This window comes from Nipponia nippon, unplaced genomic scaffold (assembly GCF_047370975.1).
Source record: "Nipponia nippon isolate SJK-2023a ecotype South Korea unplaced genomic scaffold, ASM4737097v1 scaffold_4, whole genome shotgun sequence".
NCBI lineage: Eukaryota > Metazoa > Chordata > Aves > Pelecaniformes > Threskiornithidae > Nipponia > Nipponia nippon.
Window position 1 is genome coordinate 76258398 of NW_028262358.1, and position 21850 is coordinate 76280247.

At 46.3% G+C, this 21850-nt stretch overlaps 1 protein-coding gene and 1 long non-coding RNA gene across 6 annotated transcripts in view; one reads left to right on the forward strand and one right to left on the reverse strand.

Moving 5' to 3' along the window:
* FOXO3 (forkhead box O3) overlaps positions 1-21850 on the reverse strand; it is a 97202-nt gene that overhangs the window by 26860 nt on the left and 48492 nt on the right. The gene's annotated exons all lie outside the window — the stretch shown is intronic.
* Positions 14858-17366, forward strand: LOC148053386 (uncharacterized). Its single transcript, XR_015708420.1, has 3 exons — positions 14858-14890; positions 15843-15914; positions 16262-17366. It is a non-coding gene; the product is annotated as an uncharacterized LOC148053386 (long non-coding RNA).

Sequence of the window (21850 nt, forward strand, 5' to 3'; positions counted from 1 at the left end):
TAAATTTTCCTTTTGTGTAGGGGATCACATGTTAAACACTGCATTGGGGAACATATTTGAAAAATCGTACAGACTTGCTTTCTGCATACACAAACCAAGCTCATGCCATGCCAAAATAGCTTCTATGTACTTGCACATTACATTGGGGCAGCCCCAAAACCAGCCCTGCCCACAAACACCGCCGAGGCACGTGGCTTTCGTTTCCATGCTGTGATGCCCTGTCTGCAATCTCCAAGTTGACAGCATCTGATTCCCCTCCCCCCCATGGAGAAAAGCTTTTTTACAGCATTAAAATTTAACCCCCCTTACCCAGCCGGGGCAGCTCCAGGTCAGACCCTGATGTCCGAGCTAGCGACGCCGGCCCCCCTTGGCAGTCGGTGGGGAGAAATGGGCACTTCCAGCAGAAAACCCTACCAGGCCGTCTTCCCGTTTTCCTCTGCAAGTGCCTGATCCTCTCCGCTGGTGGTGGTGGATCTCACCCTTTGCACAGGGAGGCTTTGGGACTGTGGCCACTCCCAGCACCTCCCAGTGCATGGTGGCTTCAGAGAGCTCGTCCCCACTGGTCTTCACCAAACTCTCCTTCTGCCCCTCCTGATTAATGCCAGTCTCACCTAACTCCATTTACAAACTGTTTTAGTTTTCAATAAACCTCACCTCACTTGGATGACTTGCATGTTACTGGTTTTACTGGATTTTTTAAACTTATTTTCCGTTCACTGCAGGGGTAAAATATACCCAGGGAGCTGACAAAAAGATGACACCTATTACGCTGCCAATGAATCAGCCCTTTGCTACAGCAAGCAGGACATTCCTGTTTCACATGCAACTGGCACTACCTCACAACTCAGGTAAATGCACAGGTATGAAAGTCATCTTTTTTTCTTTTCCTGTAAGCTGCTTACCTAATCCGAGAAACTAAGATCACTGTAATCGATACAATCACAATCGCAAGTGCTAAACCTTGAGCCTAAAGCTAGGCTGTGTTAAAATGCTTCGGCACTTCCCGATGCTTTGGTAGTGCCCCACCCCGACACCGGAGCCCAGATAGCAGAAGGATGAGTGGAGCCCTTTCACGTTCCCGGTTTGAACCTGTACGCGTGAGTAATCCCTCCCGAAGCCAACGCTGGGGACATGACGGGGCCTTTGCAGTTGTGTCACTCAGTACATAGACATTTTTCAGAGGCAGCCGTGGAGCCACAAGGGCAACGGGTTTCAGGACCTTGACTGTGCCAACAGCCAAGGTCATCACCATATACTAGGACAAGAATTACCGACCCTGTAGGTTGCAGTCTGGTTGAGCTCCCATTGTGGGAAGGACTGCACAAGTAGAAGACACTTGCATCTGGAAGTTTACAGCCTCAACAGGCAGACAAAGAAGCCTTAATTCAATAAAGACGCTACAGAATATAAAATCAAGTGGCTTGCTTTGGTTTCATTTGCTAGCACAAACCAGCTTTGTGTTACCTGCCCTCCAGGACAAGCATCGAGGCAACTTCTCAGTACCCTGAGATGGAATCACTTCACAGACACCATCCCCTGCTCTGGAAATGTCTTAAGTATTGACTTGCTGAATCAAAACCTATGTGTCTTGGGGTTGCAGTAGCTGCATGTACTCTGAGATGGCCCCACAGTCCCTGCAGATAGGTGCTCTCTTACGGCGCCAGACTGGCAGATGAATTTCTGCTTCTCAGAGAAACTGGTCCCAGACCCCAGATGGGTTGGGTGGACACATGTCCCATCCTGCTTTTAGGGGGAAAACACTGACTTATGTTAGTGGAACTACACTGCTTGAAATAAGCCCTTTTTCAACACCTACGTGTTCAAGACACAGGGCAAATTTTAAAGGACAATGCCAAGAATGATGGTGCCTTTGTACATCATCATTTTCTTATGACACTGTTCACAGTATTCATAGCTCAAGAATGCCAGGCCTCCTGAGCATGCCAGGTATCATCTTCATAACAAAGGTACACAAGAAACAAGCACCTTCAAGTTGCAGCTGAACAGAGGAGGACACAAAGAAAGGAGCATTGGCAAATGCTCATGGGGATATTTACCCTCTTTCTGGGAAAGGGAGGGGACCCACTACCAAGCACCCTGAGCAATCTGTATAGATATACAGTATGTATACATTATGACAGGTCTGCTAATACTTTTATAGTATGAGCTGATACGCAAAATATAAAACGGGCTAACACAAACTAGCTTGATGCCTTTTTTTTTTTTTTTCTTTTTTTTTTTAATCTTTTCCTGTGATTAAAGTTTAGAGGGGAAACTTTTTTTTTCCTAGAAAAAAAGAAATGAACCAGACTACTTTTTGGTTAAAATTAGCAAAGTGGGGAATGAAAAAATTATGGAGATGGAAGAGTCCACACTTGTCTCTAGTCAGACTTTTTTCAGAGCTGGTGGAAACTAATTTTGTTCTTAGGATCTGACCATGTGCCCTGTTACGAAGTGACATTCTCACCTACAAAGGCTTTTGCATGTATCTAAATGCATACCCTATGAGCTGCTTTGTAGGCTCGAACAGGAATACCCTCAATGTGTAGGATTAGATACGCACCAGTCTTTGCCAGACTTTACCTTGTTGACAAGGATAAACAAGAGGAGACACATAGAAATTTCCAATTTCGTTCATAGGCAAGTTTCAAAGCTTGCAAAAGTTAATGAAAACCTTCTAGTAGTTTTGTCTCAGGCTCTCTCTGAGGTGAAAATGCACCATATTAATTATTTTCAGCAGAAATGGGTTCTTGGTGGCATCCAATCACACAGCTATAACCCCAGCAGCCCTTCCAAAGCAGAATGACAGCTGAGTCACTCACGTTAAAACAGGGATGAGAAAAGGAAAATGAAAAAGAAACTAGGCTGCTTCCCCTGAGGAGCTAAATACAGTATTTAATGGCATCTTTTTATAAGGTTAACAAATCAAATGCTTCAGCTATGAATTGTTGCCATCATCATAACTACAACTGGATGACCCTGGACAACCTATCTCCGTCTAGGTTTTTTCCTCCTGTGACACACGATTAAGGAGGAAGAGGCTGGAGGCAGCCCAGCCTTTCACCATACTCTGGGCCTTTGGGGAGACGGGTAGTGATAGCCACATAAGGTTTCAGCAGGACAAACAGCAATACTGTCAACAGAGGGGGAAGACAGTGGGAGGGAGCAGATGGGGTACTTGTCTTCCCCTGCATCTGCAGCAGCTGCCATCTTCGTCAGCTGTTGCCCCCGTGGCACTCTGCCTGCACAGGCAGGAGCAGGCAGCGCTTGGGTTCCTCTTGTTTAACTCGGGCTAAAGAGTCGTCCCCCCTGCCCCACTGCCCTTAAATGAGCATGTCAAAAGCAATTAAAATCAGGACGGTGCGAAACCTTAAAGCTATACGCATACAGGAGCATCTTTTTTCCAATGCTGCAGAACAGTTGGGCACTTCGGACTCCATGTCGCTCGTAAGTTGCATTTTAATAAGTTGCGTTTTAGTGAAGTACCTTAATATAGGCATATGCCAGAAAATATCTGCCCGGCAGGACAGTAAGGACTGCAGCTGATTTTCCAGGAAACCAACTGCAGCTACCTGACAGGCCTTCTATACTAGGAGACCCTAAACATACTCATAAGGCATTATGGCACAACAGGGTGAAATTTTTGCTCATTTTCACCTCCCTCCTGCTGCTCCAGTGCCACGCTTGTCAGCAAGAGCCCGGGCTTGGGACTGCACCGGGCGAGCTGCTCTGCAGCTCCAGGCCCCGACAAATGGTTCCCGCTGCAAGAGCCAACAACGTAATCGCAAACGCAACGGCAGTACGGGGCGGTTCGAAACGCTGCCTCCTCATTTGATAGCAGCGCCATAGACGGGAGAGCACAAGATACCGGCGCACAGGGAACTGGGCCACCTGGGCAGACAGTTCCTGGAAAGATCACATGCACTTGGACTAACCTTCCTCCTTGGGGCCGATGCCAGGGAGTGCATGTTGGACACTGAAGGTACTGCATTTATATGTGTTTTTTTAGAGAGCCACTTTCTCTGAGTTCCACAGTTTGGCCTAACTCGGCCCTGCTGGCCAACAAGCAAAATTTCTATTTAATTAATCCCATGCATGTCTTCAGCAGCCTCTCCCTTCAGTTGGCTTAAAGCACCCCATCCATGCCTTATCACAAACTCTGGCCATGTTATTATGATTACTTGAAGTATAATCTGAGCATGATGCTGAACAGCAAGTAATCACCGTTCTTGCGTGCAAGAAGTCTGGCTGACCTCTGCAGGACTCTTCGCGGGAGAAAAAGTTTGCAGGATTGGGACCGAAGCCTGAAGACAGGGTCATCTCTTCCCTCTGCCCACCCCCTCTCCCTTGGCTCTAGCATCCAGTACATGCTGTCCTCTTCGCTACTTCGATGCAGTCCTTAAGGCTTTAAGGCTTTAAACCTGAATGAAGAAAAGCAGAATGAGCAAGCTCTGTGATTCAGGGGTATTTAAAAGAGGAAAAAAAGGGGCAACCGTTGGGCAGAATCTGCCAGGAGAAGGAATCAGTCTGTGAGCCAACAGGCAAGAGTCCATGGTCTTTGAATTTCAAAGTCTTTCAGGAAAGACGACCTCAAGATACTTTCACAAGCTACTTTGAACAAGTCACGGTTTGGTACTCTGCTGGTTTTTTCCTCCTCTCCTTTTTTCCACCTAGATAACTTTGTTTTTTTCACCTGGTGAAAGGCAAAATAACTTTAATAACTTTAAATAACTTTACTCCACCATTTATGGGCAGTTACATGTCAATTAGCTCTGGATTGCTGCTACATATTGGGATGGTGTACATGCTTGGAAAAGCATCCCTGGGAATTGTAACGCCATAAAATGCCTCAGTGCTTCAGCCCCATCCCATTGCTCTGGTACGCTAGCCAGCAAACACAGAACGCTTTCTTCTGCCATGCCCCTTCTCCATCCCCCGCTCCCTCCCCAGCGTTAGGACATTGCTGGAACCAGGTACAATGCTGTTTGCAATCATGCATGTTTAAAATAAAAAAAATGAAGTCCTGTACAAAACCAGGATCGTAGCTCAGGATGCCTGCAATCCGGCACCCTTACGCTGCCCAAAACCACAAAGTTGGAGCTTGCACATTTAGATAGCAAAATGAAGACAAAAGCTGTAAGCAATCTCTTTTACACGCAGGGAGCGGCTGCCAAGACGTGCTGGCGCTAACCAGGGCCTTATGAACGTTTAACTTGCTTCGCTCCCAGGTTTTCACCCTGAGTCCCGGGTGGGTGGAAGTCACTTGGGGACACAGGCGGACACGGGAGAGCCCCGCACCTGCAGCTCCCCTCCCGCCGGGGAAGGGGCCAGCTGGCAGAGCCAGAGGAGGGCACAACGTTCGGCGACTCCAGGCAAACAACCCGGCCAAGGCAGGGGGAATAAGGCCAGGTCTCTCTCCTCGGTCCCAGGCACGGATCGAGAGAGGTCAGCATGACGCTGGGTGTGTTGGAGAGGTCTCTGGAAACCTGGGGCTCTGCCTTGCAGAAGAGCAGAGCCGGTGAGAAGGAGATAACAGCGCCAGAGCCTAACTCCTGCGGGTATTAATAGTCGTCACATGCTTGTCAGGAGGGCATCTACCCTTTCATGAGCACACACTGTCAATAAGTCTTATCAACAAGCAGATCTGGGACACCCCAACAGCATGTTTTGCTAGGAGAGCATGGGAAAAAAAAATAATCCGCAACTCTAGTCTTGTTGACAACCGGTCCCTGCAACGTGCTGAACGTCATCTGCCAGGTACTGAATCCCCCAGTGCATCCTGACTCGTACTGGAGAGAAAAGCAACCTGCTACATCACCTCCCTACTGCTGACAACAGGACTGGGTTCATGATTAAAGAACTTCTAGAGCTCCACCTGTCAAATGACAGCGAGCCCTGTTTTTTTTTTTGGGGGGGGGGTGTTTGATCTTTTGGAAGTACCCAGAGAAAAGCTGGGGGGAGAGTCCCACCATCAGCCAAGTTTGGAGGGATGCTAGTGAGAAAAAGAAATAAACTGGCTGGGAAACATCATGGTGTCATGCTGCTGTCCTGACGCAGGGATTTTCGGACATCACCACACACGCTGCAGCGAGGTCTCCATCCCAGAGCCCAAGCACTGCAATACAGGCACTTCACGGGCTCAATCACACCAGTCCTCCAGACTGGCAGTGGTTTTGATAAATGGTCTTCTTCAGGAACAGGAAAAATTCAAAGCATCCTACAGGACACGATCCATGTTCCTCCACGGCTATCCCAAAAAGTAAGGGTAAAACGGAAAGCCTGGGACAGACGTCAGCAGCTCTCAGGGGCCTGACAAGCACTGGAAAGGAGCGCTTTCCAGCACCAAGAAAAGGCTGGGAGTATCACCTTCCCCTGGGTACATAGCAACAGTTGCTAGTTTTGGCAGGCGGTGAGACGCAGTGCAAGACGTGAGGGTGACATCATTTGATTATCACCTCGCTTCCCTCGGATTCAATTGGATTCCAATAAGAAATTATTTTTAGAATCGCTACAGACAAAAGCCTCGAAAACTAATTTATTACAGATTGGGGTAGCGGAGGCTGGGGACTGTATTACTAGCAGACAAAGCCTTAACAAGGCCCAAGTATGTGGAAACCGAAACCACAGCAGAAATGACATGTACGTATTAGCAGTGAAGGTAATTAGCCTTCTGAAAAACACACTTAAAGGCGGGGTGGATTCTCCATTGCTTTAAGTTTTTGCATTTAAGGCTAGATAGTCTTCCAAAAGGTGGGATGAAGCTGAAACTGAATTTGGGATTTGCTGTTGAAAGAACTGATGGGAGGTCTGAAGCTCTTATTCAGAAGGTCTGCCCTTAAAATCTTACAGTTTGCCTGCTGCCTGTAGTTGGGGAGTTCAATTCCACTTTGCTAATACGAGCATTTACAGTTATGAAGAAAGTTAAGAATTACTAGAGGATACCATGACATATGACGTAAATACTCCAGGCAAAGCAGTACAGGAAAAAAACCAAAAGCCCTCCAAAATGGTAAGCAAGACATCCATTGCTTTTGCCCCAGACATGAGAAATTAATAACATCATGTTTCATTACTCTGTGCCACTGGGAGCTTGAAAGCAATCTTACCTCCCATTTCAAGTTAGCCATGGTGTTTGTTTAGGAGAAAAGGTTCACATGACAGGCTGGAGGTTTTGAAGGAGACCTTTTGCTGAAGCGGCAGCAGCTCTCTGGAGATAAATAACTGCAGGGATTCCCAGGCAGCCGCCGGTTTGTCAGCTGCGGTTCACTGCTTGGCGGTGCACAGCACTTCATTATGTTTATGCAACTACAGGTATTAGTATTTACAGCAAACGGCTTCTTTTTACATCCCTTACTTTGAATATTTGATATCCTTTAAGAATTGTACTGTCTTGTGTTTTTTAGCTTGTCATTTAATATGCTTGTACAGTGACAGACTAATGAACTACTGACTGATGTGAGGAACCATGTGGTATGTCACAACAACTTGTTTTGTAAAATAACAGGGCAAAGCTTTCTCTGCTTTTACAGCAAGGACAGATTCTCTGCTCTGCTTGCCCCAAATGACAGCGAAAAAAAATGCTCTGAGCAAGAAAGAAGGAGAAAAAAAAAAAAAAGGCAAGACAGACACAAAACTGCACTGTTAGGTTTTCAATTTGTTAAAGCCCTTGTAATCAAACCCAGGAACGCTACCCAGCGAGGGGCCCTGGACTATCACATCATCCCCAGTGCAAAACTTCTGACTGACGTAAGCAATTGACTTGTCTGCTAATTTGATTTCTACAACTCACTGCGTCGGGACGTGACCGATAAGAGCTGACTAGCAATTCCCACAGATAGGGATTTTGCAGAGCCTTGCACGCCGTACGGCGCAGTCAACTCCACCCATTTCTTTCTGCCCATGCCACTGTCACCCGCAACTCTGAGGCAGACACACAGGACTCTCTATCAGCAGGACCATATGTGTCTGCAGAGATAGCAAAAGCCAGAGACTGCAATCATCTAGCCAAATAAACAACTTCACATACAAGAAATGACATGTGGCAGGAGAGATCCAGGAAAGGACACAGTTTAAGCCTCCTAAATTCAGAGGCTGTTGCTTCACGTTAACGCCTCTAGCAGATGCAGAAGGCAACCCAATAGCCACAGATTTCTCTGCCACACAGGTTCCTGTTACAGAGAAGTCAAAGTCAAGAGGGACAAACCATACCCAGAGCAGAGGAGATGGACTTCTTTGAAATTGATGCACCTAAATTGCGGATTTTTATGTGTGTAAAAGGCCTTGGATAAACACTTTGCTAGGAGGGAAAGAAGGGCAAAAGGGACGGTAAAAGGCAGGCCAGCAAGTAACATGAGTAATTTGAAAATATTTGGTGGGGTAGGTGGGCAATAAATTACAAACCATCCAGCCTGTGGAGATTTATGAGAGGCTGTCTGCCAGCAAGGCCAAGCAACTCCTTTTTCTGGAGCGGGATAGGCGAGGAAGCACAAGGGGAAAGACTGAGACTCTTGTTTACAGGAAAAGTAGATTTTTAAAACCCTCAGAGAAGGCAGGACAGACTGAAGAGGAGACTGCTCCAAAAGCTCAGGCTTCCTGGAGCTACGTGCCTCGAGCCGAAGGCTGTGCGGGTACCCATGGCCATAACTGCCTCCCGCAAAGGATGCGGCACTGCTGCTGGAGGGCTGGGAGGTGCCTGACCTTACTTGCCCAAGGCCCATCACCCCATCCTCCCCAGCAGGCCAGCAAGGATTTACTGCTTCCCCCGGGGTGTGCAGGGGTCAGTGCACAACAGAGCGGCGAGCAGCGAGGGACGCGCTCCCCGGCACGGCTGCATCCCTTCGCCCTCTCCAAAAGCACCCGCCAGGGCTCGGGGACCGCACCTCTGCAGGGCGGCACCCGGGGATCCCCATCAGCCGCTGGCGCCAGCAGCCCCACGAAACAGCTTTCTCAAATCAAAATACTACTAACAGAAGGTAGGCAGCATAATGTTTTCTAAAACCAATACAAAAGAGGACATATGTCTCTCCTAGCTTGGTCCCGCGCCACCACATGTTTCGGGAGCTGCTGAGAAGCCGAGATTCCTGCAAACTCGCAGGCAGGTGTCTGCTCCCAGTGAGCAGCTCCCAAACAACTGCCTCCTTTCTGCCTGGAGAGGTTTTTTTAACTGTTTATAGTTCCTTTGATCTGTTCCTTCTTAACACTGGCAAAACAAACTGGAGCTGAGGAGGTAGGATCTTCCCAGTTAATAGCTTCGGCAATTGTATCTTAATCCCCCCTGAGGCATCTTCCCAGAGTCATTTTACCAGCAGCCACTGTCTTGCCTGCCTGGTTGTTTTTAAAACTACTTTGATATTAAACCAACCCCACACAGCCCTACAGTAAACATCCCAATTCTGGGGCGTACACCCTCTCCGTCCCTGGCGGGAGATATGCACCACACTGGGGACAGAGGGCGAGGAAGAGCGGGATGAGGCATGCTGCCCACCTTTAGGCATCTTGGATGTCCAAGCTGGGAGCTGAGGCTCCTGAGGCATCCTGAGACTTCTTTCAGAGCACCTGAGATTAAAACTGCCCCACCGCTCATGTGCAGCACAGAAGCACCTGAAGTTAGACTGTGAACGATTTTCTCCTTTCTCCCCAAAGTTATTTTTTCCTTTGGCTTCTCCCTTTCCATCGCTAAGATTGCAAGCTCTGTCCAAGCTGTTCTCATCTCTGCATGCCCAGAGAAATAAACCAAATTATAATAATAGCATACAAAAAAGGTGAAGTTTGTCTCAAGACCATGGTACTTCTGTTAAAATGACCGGAGGCACAACACTCATGCCCCAAACCAGGGGGGAGGCAGGCAGGCAGGGAGGAATTAGTACTAGCAACACAGGCAGTAATTCATCCGAACCAACAGAAAGGAGCTACGGACTTTCTTCTTGCCCTTCTCAAGTAAATGACTTGTAACAGACAATAAAGGTTTCTATACCAATAAAACAGACAAAGCACTTAATACTTGTAATTTTAGCCTCAGAGAGTAAACTATTCAATCTTTCATTTTTTTTATTTCTTTTACTTCTGAAAAGATCACTAGCTCCTCACTCTGGTGCTTCCACAGCAATTTAACAGGCATCAACTGACAAGATAACAAATTGATAAAAGCTCAATCCAAAGGAGAAATCTCTCTACTCTCGTTTAAAGCAGAAACTTTCCTATTTGGCTCCCTCTGAGAAAATCCAGCATAAATAAATACAGTGCTTTTCCTACCCTCTTCATTTAGAAAAAAACCACCACCACCACCATGTGATGCAGCCTCAAGGCCACAGCTTTCTAGAAAGAAAGGCCAAGTGAACGAGTTGTTCCTGAAGAGTTTGCCTAAGTGCAGAAACAGCGTCACACCAAGCAATGAGCAGCCAGACGAGTGCCTTCAATCACACATCGCAGATGCTTCTCGATCCTCCATGGAAGCTAACACAAGGAAGCGCAGCCATCGCGGCCGCCGAAGGACAGTGGGGAGGCGGGGCGGAAATACAGGGACGCTGCCACAATTTTTACGCTGACTGTACTTCTGCCAGACAGCTCCTCGAAAAGGCAAGACCGCCTGGCCACCAACAACAGCCGGGCAATGGGTCAGGCAAACAAAAGCCCTGTATCTCCGTTTTGCGGAGGTGGAGCCGTGACCGGGTGGCTGAGCAGGCGCGAAGCAACGTATCAACTGGAAAACTACCATGAACAAAAACCCAAGCATTACCACAAAAACATGAAAACCCGGGGGAAAAAAAAAAAGAAGTTTCTGTGAAAATACTGTAATGGGTTACCTTTATGTGGATGACTCTTCACGCTCGCCTAGACTGAGTCACTCTGTGAACTGCCTTGTGGTCCATCCGTCTGCCAACTCCTGGCTAAACTTGAACATCCTGTGACTGAAATGAATGCATCAAAGGCTAAAGCCCCGCAAGGTAACAAGGTTTTCTTTGTCCAGCACTTCCAGATGCACCAGCATTCCCCTTACGCTAGCTCTTAGGTATCCTCTGGGTCTATATTTGGTACGTTTCTGACTTTCAGAGCCTTTAAAAAACTGATAGACTCAGACTCTGCCTCTCACCCCGCTTTCACGGACCTCCTCAATCCATCCCTCCCCATGTACCCGTGACATCAGCCCGCTCAGCCCCAGCATCGCACCACCGCCGTTTGCAGAACGCGTAGGGCCAAGAACTTTTGTGCGCCGTGACTTGCCCTCTCGCTGTTCTGAGGGCTGCCGGTGCAGACCTTACCCCAGCACGGCTGACAAAGCCTGCCCTCTTCACTTGCAAAGCATCACTACGACATGCACCATGTCTGCTGCTCCCTCAGCGATCTCCACTCCCCAGGTACTACCCCCAGGCCAGAGACGCTGCACCATCACCTCCTTCCCACACTGCAGCGAGCCCTCCTCTGTTCACTGGTTAGCACTTGCCTTCGGGTGCAACTTAGCCAGGGCCAAGTCTCCCTGGAAAGAGGCTTGCAGTATTTCATACAACAGACACTACAGGGGAAAAAAAAGTACAGTCTCGGATGTGGATCTGTTTTCAGTTTTTCATTGCTTTGGATATATAATTTTGCTGCCACCTCCATAAACAATTTTCAGATACTGGAGGACACAATTGCTGCAGATGAATGCGGGCACAAAAACCACTTTGACACCATCTCTTACAGAAAGCAAGCCTGCGTTGCTGGATTCTGCGCTTCCACCGTCTGCCTTTCAACCTACTTGCAGTTGTAGGGGAAAAAAAAAAAAAAAAAAGTATTACTTACATTCCCAGCTTTCCTCCCCAGATCAGGAACAGTCTCCTATCTCTTAGGTGACAATATAAACTTAAATCATTTTTCCTGCCCTCACTAAAACCATTTTAAAACCAGTAGTCAGGAACAAAACAAACGTCCCAGCTAATGTAATGTGTATTACTCAGTGATGATAAACACTATACACCCACCTAGACTTTTCACTTGATGTGGTTGGAAACTGCTATGTAAGGTGGAAAAAGTAAGGTAGGCAGCTTTTATTTTTGGCATTTGTTTAAGAGTTTAGGCTTATTGCAGCAGTACATTTATACTCTGGCTCCTCGTGCTGCTTGCAGCCAACTGTGTAAAGGTATTTTGTGGCTATTTTGCGGGGGGGGAAGAAAGAGGTATCACTCCCCTGTGTCTCCTACTCCACCGCACTGCCAGGCTGCAAGAAGGGAGTGCACTGGGAGGGGACCTCCTCTTCCTCACCCCCAGAGCAGAGCTCGGCAAGGTAAAGCTCTGTCTAGCCAACAAAGCTCTTTACCACGAATATCCTTATTAAACACAGCCTTATCAGAGACTGGTTTCTGCAGTCTGAAGCAGTCAGGAATTAACTCTGTCAATATTTAAAATTTCAAGCCAGGATTAGAGCCCAGACCCAAGGGGATGCGAGCAGGCGTGTGAGCCACAACACAGGCACCCGAGTGTGCTCAAGGGCTGCCTGAGCGGCCAGGGCTCAGGCTCTGTCCCTGCTGCCTTGGTGGTACCCCGGCCCCCCGAAGAGCTCGCTCCCCCAGGCTGCTGTGGCAGGAGGAGGGGGACGCCAAAACTCGCCTCTATTGTGGGATGCAGGGGAAAAGGCTGTGCCAATGCTTGCATAAGAGGTCGGGCTGAGGAAAGAGCCCAGGTCCAGCGGCATCCACTGTGTGCAGAGGGCAGGGAAAGCCAGCCTGGAGGGGGGCAGACAGCACCCCACAAGTGTAGCCCAGGACTGTCGGGATGGGAGGCTCACCAGCACTTCCCAAAAGGGTGCCACCAGCCAGCAAGGTGCATGGCCAGGATATAAACTCATTCGGTACGCTCCTTTGGCAGCCTCTGGCTCTAATCCCCACCCACAGGATCAGGCTATGTCTCCTGCCTTATCCATAAGATGAAGCCGTCTATCCCCGACACAGCCCTCGGGACAGGGCTGGCAGGACCAACGCCGCCTGCCTTCCCTCCAGGGTGAACCTCCGCTGGCACGGCACGGCATGGCACAGCACGGCTGCCTGCCCAGCCTGGAGAAGGCGCGAGCTTCACCCCACCACCCCGTGAGTCACAGTCTTAGTGGAGACCTTGCTCCTCCTGCTATACATATTAAAAGCTGGCAATGCTATTGACGGAGACTCCATGAAACATGTTCGTAATACTGCGCTAATAAGGCAGCGGTGAGGATATTGCGCCCTGTCATTAGCAATCCTGGTGAAGAGCCTTCACGCTGCCCTTTCCTACCGAAAGAAATCTCTGCAAAAAAATCAATGTTGCTGTACTGTTTTTGTCAGACCTACGAAGCTTGGCACAGAGTCCTCAGGTGTAGGTGCTGGGCTTTTGCCAGAAAAGGTCAGTCTGGGTAAGCGGTGAAAATAAACAGCATGTTACGGGAAACACTGCAGTCTGCATTTTTTTCCCCCCCTCAGATAATCCACTGTCCCAACCCAATATGCTGCTCCTTACATTCAGTGCAACAGGGGATGCTTGCAGTGACTGGCATTGCAAAATAACAATTCACATGTCATGACATTAACCTTAATACTCGTGACTGTAATAAGGGCTATTCCAAGCCTGTAATACATTCTGCATTGCCCTCTCAACTGAAAAATGGAAGCATCTTTCCTGGGACTCACAGTATTGCTGCTAGCTCATTTCCACTGAAGACATATAGAATTGTTGAAAAAACATATATAAATAGGTAGAATGACATGAAAATCAGAGGTTATGCCCATTAGCCTTTCATAGTTTTCCGCCGGCATTGTTAGCGAACCCAACAAAGAACTAGAAGAAAGGTTAGAGAAGTTGTAGGAAAAAGAAGAGAGCCAGTTTTGATCTTACCTTCACTTGTACTGTATCAAGCCTCTGAGCTGAATTATAGCCTTGGCGCAAAAACCAGAACATGTATTATTTGTTGCATGTTAATCTACACATCAAAATCATCACGCTAATGATTGCTTAAGATTTCACTGCAAGTTCCTCTGTATTTCTTACTGCTCAGAATACCCATGCACCTCCCAGTAAAGCAGAAGTACATTTCAGTGCATGCCTAAACTACAACAATTTTTAAACCCTTCCCCTTCCTCTGACCTTAGTACTTTTAGTAGCTTTAGTACCTTTGCAACAGGTACTAAATGGTTAAGTTCGCTACTGAGTCCAGTTACGAACATGGGGAAAATACTTCCATCGCTTTTGGCATGAAGTGCAAAAATTCGCCTTTCTGCTTGACTAAAAGCCTGAAAAACAAACAATGCACACAGCATACATTGTTCAAGAAGTGAGTGCAAACAAGCTTTAAAGCAGATTAGCTGTGTAGCTCTCGTGCGGGAGCAAAGCGGAGGGAACCTACTCCACCACCCCAGCACCCCGGGCAGAGGGTGCAGAAATGGCCACGCAGCACCGACGGGGATCCTGACCATTAATTGCACGCACAATTTTAAATTATTAAACGTTTTAACTTACACTGATCTAAACATAACACCATCTAGGGAAAATTAAGTTTTTATGGTGCTTATGCTATATCAAGGACTGGCTACTATAAAGAGACAGGAAAAGATTTGAGATAGAGAGTGCAGATTGCACTATGCGAGATGTTTTCGGTTTCCTTCAAAGTGGTTCCCTGTTCAAAAACAGGCTTTGGTGTGAGCTTTTGAAACCTACTAACTATGCAAAACCTGCTGTTACCTGTGTGATGGTATTTCTCCAGCACTTGCAAGCTCCTCGTGCATCTAACAGTCCATGTCCCCCCAATAAATATAATAACCAGGGTTAACTCCGTTAATCAAATCGAAAAGTAAATGAGGAATTGCACTTTGGTGTTGCAGGAGACAACCTGGGAAAAGGTGTGAGGCTCAGAAAGAGATCCCAAGGAGCAGCCATCATACACAGAGCACAGGTACAACCCAGCTTTAAAAGTCCCCACATGCAAACTCCTGCCTGCAAGCCTCTCTCCCCAGGCTCTGGTGAACACTACCCGAGCTGGAAGCCAGCTGGTGTCGCAGCCCCGTAGACACGCGAGTCTCTCCTCTCATCACCAAATTTAACAAAAGAAGGCACCAGGCAGGGCAACAGAAAGTCCTGGCCATCTGCCTCGCTCCCTGCAGTGGAAAAATGTGACTAAAGGAGAGATGTAACGAAGCTGCCACTAGCCCTAGCATTTAAGGCTTCATTTTATTTAGCTTGCATACCAAGAGCTTTAACAAGACAAGGCCTTCACCCCCAAAAAGCACGCACCCTTTATTTAAAGATTTATTCACCCTTTTCCAAACAAAATGAAGCAGCTTTCAGCGAGCCAAAACCTGTGGACAGATTTTCAGTCACCAGAAGCAGTAGTAGGGGCCTTCATTCCTACTCAAGTCAGCAAAAATCAGGTGCCTAACCCATCCGTGCTTCCGAAATCCCCTCAGTAATAGCTTAATGCAACAAAAGGGAGAAGCAAACGGGTTTTGTCTATAGGCTGCTTCTCAAACAAAGAATACAAATTGCATGTGACAGGCTGCTGCACGAGTTTGACTGTGTCTACGTGCAAGTGGAAGAGCTAATGGAGAAGTATGCCAGCTTCAGAAGGGCATATTGCTGCCAGTTGTTTTTTATAATAAAAAAAAAAAAAAAAAGGTATCCCAGAGATCCTGCAGGCCCCGTTACGTAAGACCCCATGATTTGAGCAACCTGCAATTTGGAAGTAGCATGCACCACTGCCTGCCCATGGCCGTGGACCCCATGGGCCACAGAGCTCAAGCATCAGGGCTGGCTGCCCTTGCCGGGCACAGGGCACTAAAGAGAGTCCCGTTCTACTGTCCTAAGAGCTAATGCCAGTCACACCCAAACCTTCCTCTTTCTCTTTAAAGGCATTCATCTTCATGTCCCAATGCACCTGTTTGCAGCAGCATTGCACCTCCGCCGCTACAGCTGTGAAACAGGTAACTGCCAAGCAGGCGGAAAGCCGCGCTTTGAGGAACACATCCTTCGGAGGCAAAGCTGCCTCAAGCAGGTCTCTTCTCCTGCTGCCCAGGCCTGTTCCTGCACTGGCCCCTGGGACTTTTTTGAGCTGCTTAGGTGGTTGCATGAGTGGGTAACCAGACCAATGTAAAAATACCCTGGCTTTTCCCCTGGTGTATTGTTTTCCACCCTTAGTAGTTCCCCACTCTAGAGAGCTGCCTGCCTACACACAGCTCCACGACCACGATGTGAGTGCAGGCTCATGTTGGGTGGCGCGGGTCCAAATAGAGCTCCCACAGTCTTTTTTTTTTTTGCTTCTTCCTGACAGATTTTGGCCAGATCAGCTGTCTGAACTGGCCTGCTGAAGAGCAGAAGAATTGATGTTGGTGGAGAAAGGGAGGAAAGAGGAAACCATGGGGGACGTGGAGAGAATAGGGAGGACACAAGACAACCGAAGCCCTTCTTAAGAGTCAGCTCATTGCCATAGAAGATGTGGCTGTGAGAAGCAGCGCTCCTCTCTGTGCCCTGAGACGAAGCTAGCCTCAGTGAGTGTGAAATTGCAGCCCAACTGCAACCAGTTGCTTCAGATGGAATCAGTCTGACCAAGCACCTCAAATTCAAGGATTTTTTTAAAGTTTTGGTTCATCTTTCAAAAGCAGAGAAGGAGCAAAATACAAAATTTAGATCCAAATCTTCCTGTGTAGGATGCCTGGACTAAGGTAGGGGGCCAGGTCAGGCATCTGTTAATTAAAAATCTCACCTGGGCCTTGCCAGCTTCCAGAAGGCTCTTCTGCTCATAGCTCCCTAGCTGTACAATGGAATCGCCCTTTCTGCCACCGCCCTGTATCTTCTGCAGTTCTCCCTGGGTGATAAATACTAAAGTTTGTAAACACACTGGGATTTTGATGTGGTTTTTTTAGTTCACAAAAATATTCAAAGCGACACCAGTATTTGGCAATACTGGAGAAACCATACCCAGCAAGTTATTTTCTCACACTGAGCATTTGGGGAGAAACATCCAGTAAGGTGTTGGTGTGCTAATGTGACATCAGTTCATAAGAGCCAGCACCTTGCTCAGTTGTTAGCATTTAAAAGAGGTTGAGGCCTTCAGAGGGACCCAAGACAATTAGATGCTCCAGACTCATTGAATTTCAATTATATTTGTGCACTTACTTCCTTCAGGTTCTTCTAAAAATCAAACCCATCACTTACACCTACAATCATACTTAAGTTTTGAAGCCTTTCTCCCTTTGTGTGCATGCAACTCTTTATTGGGGAAAATCTTTTGTGTAGATGATTAACTTCAAAGGTACTGAAGTATTTCTTGAATTAAACACAACTTAAGCACATTTATATTTAAGCAGGTGCTTGCCTGCTTTTCTGAAGAAAGATGAACTTCATTACATGTCTACCTATTTTTCTAAACAGGAGCCCTTCATGAATCTAGTATCACTTTTTGCATGTTTCTTTTTTTTTTTTTATTTTTAAACAAGATGCTCACACCACACTACAGAGTTTATAAACTCAGTTATTTTTAGACCCCTATAATACTCTCAGACTGGGATATGTAAGTACAGAATATACTGACTTATTTTGAATATATTCATTTTCATCCGAAGAAAACCATTTACCCATATCCAGTTTCACTACAAATTTAAGCAGTATACGATTAGCACTAATTGTTGGATATGCCCTATTACTGTGTAATATGCTGATCTTCTAAAACCTTGAGTTGTAATCTTTAATAATCTGTCCCTAAACAGCAGTCTAAACTCAGCTTCTCCTCATAGTTTGCTTTACCGTATTTGACTTGTTAATAATCTTCCCAAAAGCTGCACTCAAAGGGCAGTAAAATGTAAAGATCTACGTTAAGATAGACATATTTGGATTCTTCGCCTTAGAAATCAGTAATGCTAACTTTCATATTCTAAGTAATGCTTAGATGAAAGACTGGCACTAAAGTATTTCCCAATGAAAAGTGGGGAAGTCCTTTACAGCGCCTTATGCAAGACTGGAAAAAAAAAAAAGGCACAAGCACAGCAGACATTGAATGACCACTCTCATAAACATGTATGTCTAACTTCCAGTCTGAGGAACTTGCACCTTGAGTCTTTCCAAGCACGGCGCTTGGCCAGAGCGCTGCTGGGAGAACCCAGGACGGGGGTAAGGCAGGGACACCGGCCAAGGTCAGCTTGCCTGCTAACACACTCCATGAAAATTTCAGCTGCACCAGAGTGGAGGTTTTACGCAGAGAGTGAAGCGACTCTGCCCTTTTGCACATCTGCGACGCAATGCACTATTAAGCAAAATTAACTGATTATGTAGCAAACACGGCAAAATGAAGCACTGACTCCTCTGACAGTGCTATCTCCTTTTTAATGAGGCACAGAACAATCTGTTACCAGGACTAGCGCTGCAGACAGTGTTTATGGTAATGGGTCCCAGCTCGTCTATTTTTTTATAGTTGAGTACGTACCACAGATGCCAGAGGTATCATACATTAACTGCTGAGCCTACGGGGGCACAATATCTGGCCATGTCACTGGAGTATTAACAAACTTGTACAAAGGACCTCCAACAGTTTAATATGTTTAACGACATATATTCTAGTCCTCCCAATCTGTTCCAGAGGCCTCCACCTTGCCTGATAAACACTCGGTCCAACCCATTCACACCTGTGTGGCTCATCCTCCTCGGTTACCTAGAACCTTCCTTGCCTCCAGTATGTTGTGCTGGCCATGCTTAACTTATCAGGCTTCTGTAAGCCAAGGAGTGGGTGAAGAACATTACCAGGAAACCCTATGAGGAACTGCAGAATCAGCTAAACTGTGCACAAAATAGGTCACTTCTGCATTACCGAATGTACTTAGTGCAATTACAATCACAGATAACCATTCTGACCTGAAAAAAATATGATAAGGAACAGAGAAGAAGGGAAAGCCAGCAACAGCAAATGTGAAGTCCTATTTCTTCACAAGAGAATGCCATCCACAGGTCACCATGCCTGGAAAAAGAATAGGCTTTAAAACGGACATGGCTTTTATCACGTAATTAAAGGCTGCAAGAAGACACATTTAGGTTTTCCAGTACTGTGATGAACATCAGAAGCAAGAGCATTAAAAAAAAAAAAAAAAAAAAAAAAAAAAAAAGAGCATTAAAGCATTAAAAATCTGTAACAGCAGCCTCTAGAAAGGAACCAGATGGAAGCTGCTACCCATGCAAGAACCTGGGTGGGAAGCCCATCCTTCCCAAGAACCCCACTGTCTTTACACAAAGCCTCCTCATCGCTTGAAACTTCTCAGAAGAGCACCCTTTGCAGCGTGCACCCCTGCAAAGTGCCTTTAGCCTATAAGATAAGAGTAAGAAACAGTTTTCAATTCTCAGTTCTCAAGGGGCCGTGCATCTTCGAAAGAAGGTCTCTCGAATCTGCTCCCCAGTGACCATTGACACCAACTCTTCCGCCTGGATATCCTGCTTAACATTCACACCCAACTAACTCTAGTGAACAACCCTCGCTCAAGTGAGGCTCTTCCCCCAAGGAGCCAGAAAGTCTTGTATTAAACATATCCTGACACGTGAATGTCTTGCATTAATGAAGCAGGTTGGCACAGAATGTGAAGATAACACGTGCATTAGTGAGCATCCCTTCTTGCGCAAAGCAGTCCACAGGCTGCACTTCTTCCCCTTGCAGACAGAATCCCTTGCAATCCATTACAGGTTTGAGCGTTTCCTTATGTGAAAGCACAAATGCAACTTAACGCCTTTAAAAGTAGTAAGGGCTCACCTTGGAAGTTGGGATTCAGACTGTTTTGAATGAGACAACCAAGCGAAAGTGTGCCATGATGAGTACAACTCTTACGGCGCAGCATGCAGACTGACAGGAAAGCATCATGAGGTATGGGGTATTTCGTGCCAATCAAATTTTTTCATGTCAATTATCAAATTATTTCATGTCCATCGAAATTATCGCTCTCCACTCTGTTCTCAAAACACTCTCCAAACAGGCCATAAGCACTACTGAAAACAACAAGACTCCTTCATTTTCTTTGCAGCATGGTTTCTTGTGCAAGGTGAACATGCTCATCATCTAAACAAGTGGGTTTCGTAAATGAAAAAATATGTGAAAATAAAACTATTCTGATTTCTTGGTTGTTTTCAGTATGTCACTTGAGAAACAGAGGTCTCAAGATTACATACAGGATAGCATTGATGCAGAAAAGGACTGTGACACTACACAAAACCATAACGAAACTAATTCTTCCATCTCCTCCTAATCCCTCTGAGAATGCAGGATATTTACATTTATCATCACCATCGTTTGACTTCCCAGCCCTGACTGCTGGCTACAGTAGTACAGTATGTACTGTTCAGAGTTGCTGAGTCAAAGAAAAAACAGCTCAAGCAATTAGAAAACAAACAAAACTGGACATTTCTTTCTCTCCCTCCCCTCCTCCTCAAATAAAACGACATCGTAGACTGTGAATCACACCGCGGCCATGTCTGTATCAAAAGCCTCGTACTTGCTATTTCTTTTGCTGTGCGTGTAGACAAGAGAAAAATGTTTCACTGAGAGTTAGTCATCATAAAGTACCTGCTGAGTCAATCATTTATCTTTGCAATGCAGGATATCTCAAGATTTCTGTTTCTGGACTGCAGATTTTTGGAGGAGGGAATATTAACTAGGGAGAGGTCACGTCGTATGTTTGATCCTAATACTTGTTGGCTTAGGAGGAGCACAGTTTTGTGTGACTTGTTCAGTTTTAAAAATGTACCTGCCAACACTTAAAGTAATTTTATTGTTACAAGAAAATCAAGAAATATAATATACTATGTTATATACACATTCTTTCTCTCTTTGTGGCTCAGTTTGGACCATATATATTGCTAACACATAAACTGGACCCCTAAAAGCTTCTCGTGGGCTGAAACTTAAAATTAACAATGTAGAAGCACCCCAAGCAGTAGGTGAACAGTCCCATTTAAATAACACCAGAAAAACTGGAATCAGTTTACAACAAGTTTTCAAAACCAGCATTTAATGCAGCTATAAAGCCTTTAAGCGACACGAAGATGCATACTTCCAGGTAGAGATATGCTATGGCTGCGTTGAAAGGCACGGGCGGAATGGAAAATGTATTCGCTCCAACCAACCACTGCCAGTGTATTTCTCTCTAAAGAAAGCAAATGGCTGAATAATCAACTGCAAATGACTTCTGGGTCACAGCAGGAGGCGGAGAGGTTGAAACCTTGAACTACTGCTGCTGATGTATAGTATCTTTATCTCCCTGCTCCCTATGGCGTGTAGTTGCCGGTTATCTCAAAGGATGAATGACCTGCCTTGCAATGAATTATGCCTGCTTATCTTCCAGACGGGGTATACACTAAGTCATTAAGTCATCTAAGAATATAACCCCAAGGGAATTACTAAATGAATGCAAAATCCTGTCCTGCTCTTAGCCCTTGTGTCAGACTTCTGTGTGCTGCTGGTGCAGGCACCCGGGGAGCGAGGAGGGGGCTTGAACGTCTCTCACCTGTTGGCTACCTGTTTTCCGTGATTGACTTTTTCTGCTTCTGATGCTGCAAAGTTAGATTATGACAGAGTAATAACAGCAGCCATTTCCTACAGAGGAAAGGGAAATGCGGTCGCCTCTGACCACCAAGATTTCCAAACCACAAACTTACCAGCTGAGACAAGCAGCCAACGTGAGACTAGCAGAGAGCTCACGGCTATCCTGTTTGTGTTGGGATAGAACGGGTTTTGTCCAGATGAAAGGGTGCACTTTTTCTGAAGAGCAACGCATTTTTTTTAATTAAAAGAAATTGATTTAGTGACAGGATTTACAATAGGGTATCTGACAAGCCCACTGACCTTCACGCATACATACAAATGACTGAGGCTTGATGCATTCAGAGAAGC